Source organism: Neodiprion pinetum, chromosome 2 (assembly GCF_021155775.2).
Source record: "Neodiprion pinetum isolate iyNeoPine1 chromosome 2, iyNeoPine1.2, whole genome shotgun sequence".
Classification (NCBI taxonomy): domain Eukaryota; kingdom Metazoa; phylum Arthropoda; class Insecta; order Hymenoptera; family Diprionidae; genus Neodiprion; species Neodiprion pinetum.
Genome location: NC_060233.1, coordinates 20,112,999 through 20,119,882, shown reverse-complemented (window position 1 = coordinate 20,119,882; position 6,884 = coordinate 20,112,999).

Genomic DNA, 6,884 nt, shown 5'->3' with positions numbered 1-6,884 from the left:
TTACTACCTGGAGGAGTAAAATGTTCGGGTCAAAGAGGTGAGTCCTTGTGATCATTGTGGAGTTCAACAGGGTAGTCCAAATCTATCTCCAGAAAGTAACCGATCGGCGAATCGTCTGGATGGTTCGTTATATTGATCTGCTGATACTCCCACTTGAACGAACAGATTGGTAAATGCACGCTCATAGCTGCATTGTACAGGTTATTCACGTCAAAAGTAAGATACGTCACGTCACGTAAGATACGATTTCGCTTTGTTTGGATCAAAATCTGTTCCCATGAATCTATTGTTGGCCCGAGCCTGTCGATTAGAACATTGTGCTACGCCGCCTTGAATGGCTCTTTCAATAAATAACACCATTTCAGGGTTGTCTAAAAGTTTCAAATTTACATAAGTATGCTTGAGCATCGCGTCAAAAGCAAGTCCCGGTGCAGTGTAGTAGTGCAACGGATCTAAATCGTATGTTTTGAAGCAGCTAGAGCAGCAATTTTTGAAAATATCGGCAAGCAAAAGAACATCGGTCTTTGAATATAAATCTGAATAGCCCCCCAATGACTCTGAATGGAATTCCTCCCAAACAGTTTCCGCGTGCTCGTAATAGGTGTCTGAAATATTTGCATCGCAGAGGTGCGAGTAGAAATGCTTCTTTGCAGGTAATCGCGGTTCATTGAGTTTCCCCCAACAATCGAAGTATTCATAGGGAAAAACGCCTTTGCGGGTCATCGAACTGAACCGCGTCGGATTATTATAAAATTTGCGTGTTATGCGTTTATCGGTATCGGTCAAATATGTGGAAAGTTTATCGATGCTGCTAGCCATAAATCGAAACGAATCGATGAATCTCAAGTGCATCACTGTTCCATCGACGCGTTTCGTGAAGGATATATATTTTTCCTTATTCATGGGTAGCAGTGTAATTTCACCGGGGAAAGTTGACGCGAGGGATTTTATTAAAAAGTGAGAATCGTAACCGGACAAATTGTGGAAAACTATTGGAATTGTGTGCGACTCTCTGAAATTCAAATTACACCGATTATGAGCAGGACCACGATATTTACCCGTGAAGTGACAGTGATCGTAACACTTTTTCTCCTCAGGGGTAAACGGTTTTTCACGAATATAACAATTCTTTGCGCGCATGTGACGATCACGTTGCACTTGAGTAAGAGACTTTATCGGAATTATGTTTTTGACGCGTGACTTCACTTCAATTGATGAATCTTCGAGCTGCCGCATGAACCAATCGATGCAATCGACACCGCGTTCACCGTGAAACTCCGATAAAGTCTCATCGTACGCGCAATGTACATAGTACGCTACAACGTGCGGGATATGCTTTTTAATTTCACAAGTCTCATGAGTTTCAAATTCATCTACAGGTTCAGCGATTAATATACATTTGAGATCGACGTATACGACAAATGGAACGGTGCCTTTGTTTTGAAAATTGGAAAATACTAAATATTCACACTTGGGAAATTCCATGCGTACTTTATTTAGCATAATACAATCTTGTCGATGATTGTCGTAGGCGTGTTTCACGCTGAAGTGGCACAAACAATTGTCACATAACAACAGCTGGCCGTTATGATCAGACAATTGTTCGCTCACCAATCGGGAAAGATCTTTAAATCAAGCAAATTGGAATCTCGGTGCAAACTCACCAGTCATATCGTCTTCCGGATTACTCTCAACCATTAGAGGATGAGTCGTGTCAATGTTCACGCTGTGCAAATTTTTACTCAAATAAATTGGCACGATGACGCTTTTATTTGATTTTGCATGATGCAAAAAAGTTTGAGATTCTATACCATATACATTGATGCGCAAATTATTCAATCTCTCAAGCTTTTTCACATCATGTAGAGTAGCAGGGAATTTGATACCTGTACAGTCCAACTCGGAAATATAGCGACGATAGTTGTGAGTCCTATCGGTGTTGATCTTGACCGGGTGGAGGGCTGTTGTGACTGACCGGAGAAGATATCTTTCGTCCTTGTTCCTCACGTTCATCACAGCCTTTTCATGTCGAATGTCTTGGGGCAGCTCAATGAATGTTGAAGCCCCCGCGGCGAGAGGCTGGTAGCGATTGATATTTACAGCGATGTTGAGGATCTCAATCATACTCCAGCCGGAATCACGTTGCTCGAAATCTTCTACCTTTGATAGCAGATCACCCCGTGCACGTGTAAACCAACCATTCATATCGCTCGATGGGAGAAGATTTGCCACGTTGGAGGTGTTGAAACTCTTAACTTTGGTGAAGATCTCTTCGTGCTTGAGATTTTCGAATTTGCACGATAATATGAGGTTAACCTTCACATTTCCCTCCTCGCGCAGTACCAGCTCCAACTTCTCGGTGACGACGCGCTGCACATCGTCCAGAAAGGCGTTCAAATTTTTATGACGGAGATTTGTGACAACCCCCGTTCTGATTCGGCTGGCAAAAGCACTATCCACGTCGTCCCATTGTGCACCCGCAGGAGTACCGATATTTTCGCCCGTCGCCACTACGCACTGCTGCAACTGCTTGATCTTCGTCACCCAAGATTGCAGGAGTGCGTGAAAATATCGTTGCATGGAAATATCGCACAGAACTTGGATATTCGCAATTCCAATATCAGTCCAATGATTGATGACAGCGTCATTATCTCCTCCGGGTGATTGCTCTCTCAGCAAATTGTACGTCCCCTCCATCTGCTCTGCAAGTCCCATATACGCTTTGACCGCCATGACTTTGACGTTGATATAAGCTGAACTTTGTATAACTTTTTTGACTTGCACGTATCGTGTAAGACTGACGAGTCTGCATCGGATGCGTTGAGCTTATATGTATATAGGCCGATAGATCGCAAGAATTTGGAAACGGTGCGCACTGCGTTCTGCGCATATCGGAGGGAAAAATGACGTCAGAGATGCGGTGCGCACTGCGTTCTGTGCATATCGGAGGGAAAAAGGGCGTCGGAGATGCGGTGCGCACTGTGTTTTGCGCATCTCGGAGGGAAAAATGACGTCAGAGACGACTGGGCCCACCCTTTATCTGACCCGCCATCCCTAAATTTTTGGGTTTCATTGCTCTCCTGGCTCTGCAGAGATGATGAAATTCATGTAAAAAAATGACGTCAAAGACGGCGGGGTCCGCAGTCCCCGCCCCCACCATCCCCAAATTTTTGCGGCTTATTGCTTGTTTAAAGTCGGCCGGTTCCGCAGCTGCATCTTGCCTAAAAGCGTGTTGCAACAGGTTTTCACTTTCTCCCCCTCCCCCTCTCCACGAACCTACCGCCGCCTACGATAGATGCCCACCTAAGTATAAAAATCTGCGCAAATGCTGTGAGTAGAGTAGCAATGTATAGTTTCCCAAGCATGCAATGGAAATCGGTCAACGAAGTGCAGGAAGTGGGCGGTGCGAGTATAAAAAATCTTGTCTTGCCCACTGTTTATCGGATGGTATGTGCACATGTAGTTTTCGGTTTTATGAGTCGTTAAGCAGCGTGGGACATGTGGTGGGAAAAATCGGTCAACGAAAAGCAGGTAGCGAACAGTGTTTGGTGTAACAAAAATCTTGTCTTGCCCGCTCCTGACCGGCTGGTATGTGTACACACAGTTTTGGGTTTCACGACTCTTTATAGCGAACAAGTCCGAGCCTGCACATCCCCAACCATATGAGCGTGGGGTATGCAACGAGAAAAAAATCGGCAAATGAAAAGCTGGTAGTATACAATACAATTATTATAAAAAAATGGGCGAATGAAACTATCGTTATAATTATAGATGTCGAAAATAGCGATGATGATGATAATGTTAGCGAACAGGATAACGATAATGATTTTATGGATCATTTCGAGGAATCAACCACGCTCAATTCATAATTCTTAATTATATATTTTTCACAAGTAAAAATTCATACATTTACATTTTGTATGACGAGAATGGGTGAAAGTTATGAAGACGTATATTTGTAATGTATCCTATTCCTAGATCATAATTTCATGGAATGGCAAATTTTTTTAATTCTATAGATAAGCTATGATATAATTGAGATTAATTCTATTGAATATTCTACATATAAACCCGAATATGATTGTACATATTGTAATAAATTCTATTGTTATTTTGGTAAATATTGTCCATATTATCTATACACACGATTGCAACCTAGACAGTGGTTAATTAGAGGATTCGGTCCATCCACGATATCGGCATCGGGGCCTGGTGTGTAATGTACGCTACATCTGCGGAAACTTGCGAGACGTAGTCCATTTTCATATTCTCTGGTAGTTTATCACACGCATCATTGATGGAGTTTGATGCGAACGTGCGGATAAATTCTTTTGGTGAAAAAGCTATATCCTCGGACATCATTGCCCTTAAACCGTCCAATTCTTTGTACAGACAAAAGGGTTTCTCGAGGGAACTGGTACACTCCTTCCAATATCAACTACTTAGTCGCTGCACATTTTCAAAGGCGCAATTATATGCCGGGATGTATTCAGAGTTGTCATCATACCAAATTGAGCCTGGCGCTGCTGCTTGCTGAAGGTTATTCGCTGGAGAGTATCCATGGTTCACGTCATGCCACGGTGCCGCTTCCATATACCTCAATTTTTCCATTGAGGGGGGTATGATATGCAAATCTTCCATATCAATAACCCTCGTTGTACCATCGACGATCTCCGTCAGCCATGCTTTCTTCTCCGCCCCTTTGACGTATACGAAACAAGCATTTCCAACCATTTTTTTCACAATCTTCTTTACATCCTCGTGAGATTTGTTGCCCGCATTCCATGACATTCCGTGGTAATTGTGTATTAACCATACATTGGTAGCTCTACATTCAAGTGGTAAGCTTGCCAAATCAAAGGGCGGCTTGAAAATGATGTAATCCAGATCCGACCCGTTTACATTCACGACTGCGACTTCCTTGGGTACAAACTTCATGTTTTGACCGATAAATCATTGCACGTCTAGGATCATCGCCATGTTGAGGAGTGGGAATGTTGCGCTCGATTATATACTGACGGATGGTATGTGGAAGACTGACTATTCCATATCCAGCACACCCGCTTTTATCCACTCGCGGATGAATTTTGTGGAAGTAGAGGGGGATCGCATAGTTCATTTAAGGCCCATAATTGCATGAAAATTTAAACTTGTTGAATTCTCCACCAAGGTATTTCATTTGCAGACGATTTTCCCTGGCCATGCTACATATTTCAGTCAGCTGACTGGATTCTTCTTGTAGAACTCTTACGATTCTCGGTGGTAAGAAGACGTTGTATTCTCCATCGATCGTCGCCAGAACGCGTACCCCGAATTTCGTTTTGACCAGTCGTAACCCGATGACGTCATACACTCCCCCAATTTCGAGTTCCGACATCTTCTTGGTCGGCAGATTCTCCAGGCAGCTGACGTGGTTAACTTTCGCTAGATCCATCGCGTTTCGAGGTTATTTTACGAGCGAGAACAGTTTACAATAAGAATACGATGAGAACAGAGTGACGATCACGATAGACGTACGCATTATATACCACCAACCCCCACTAAAATTTTTCCATTGGACAAGTCTCGACACTCATTATGTGCGAGGAATTTTTATGGGACCACTTTCACTGCCCCAGATTGGTTTAAGTGCATAACCACCAACAAAGTTCATTGTCGGCACCATCACAAAGAGCAATTTCTTGGAATTTTTTCAATAGATCTAGCGGGTTCTTACCCTATCCGAATTATGTGCGGCTTTCCGGCGCCAAACAAGTCTCGACAGGAATTATTGTGTGTGTGTGTGTGTGTGTGTGTGTGTGTGTGTGTGTGTCACATCCTTTGAAAATAGCCATCTTGCGGCAAACCGCGAAAATGATCAACGGGGCGGGGTGGGGGGAGCGCCGCGAATTTGCAGGGGGGCGATGCGGATTTGGGGGGGAGGGGCTGGGGGGGCTAGGGGGGGCGCTGCGGATTTCGGGGGGGGGGGGGCTCGGGGGAGCTCGGGGGCGCTAGGGGGGAGCAACGGGGGAGCTGGGGGGGAGCTAGGGGGGAGCGATCCAGAACTCTCATATATATACACTACTAATGCACCAAAGTAGCCAGTATAGTCTGATTAGACCGTCGGTAGGCGAAGTCGTCGAGAGCTGGAAACGGTAGATATCGGTCCCTCGGTGGTCGGGATCGTTGTCGTCCAAGTACCTTATTAGCGTGAGCCGGAGCGCGAAATAAAGAATTTACAAAGAAAGAATTAGTTAAAAGTAGTTATTGCCTATTTTGTTTCGAGTTTGGTTAAAATACCATGCTGAGGACGCGTAAACTAGAAATAATTACGGTTGTGTGCCCTTGTGACGGGCGACTCTGAAACGCCACGTTACAGTACATGCGGCGTTCGTGACACTGTATGCGCCGGCCGGCCCAGCGTGAGAACCAAGCCTAGCTGACGTAATGCCCGACATAGCCGCCGCAAGGCAGCGTCATTGCCGGAGAACAGCGCATGCGCACCCCCGCTACTCAGTGGCAGAGCCTGGCTTACGGCGCGCACCAAGATCACTTCCCCTCCGCTTTTCGCCTAGTACGGTCGTGTTCTGAATCAGCTCTCAACCGAAGAGCATTCAAACTCTTCTTCTCCGTTTCTCGCCTTGTACGGTCGTGTTCTGAATTAGCTCTTAACCGAAAATCATTGAAACACTTCTCCTCCAGTTCTTGACCTGAACAGTCGCATCCTCAATTCACTCTTAATCAAAAACATCAAGACAACTTATAAAATTCAAGGCTTGGTTCTATCGCGCATAACACACATATATAATAATTCTCAATACGTTATTTTATAATAATCAACTTTGCAAGTTTTATAATCAACTTCATTCTCAAATTATATATTTTTTACTCAGTTGTAACAATAT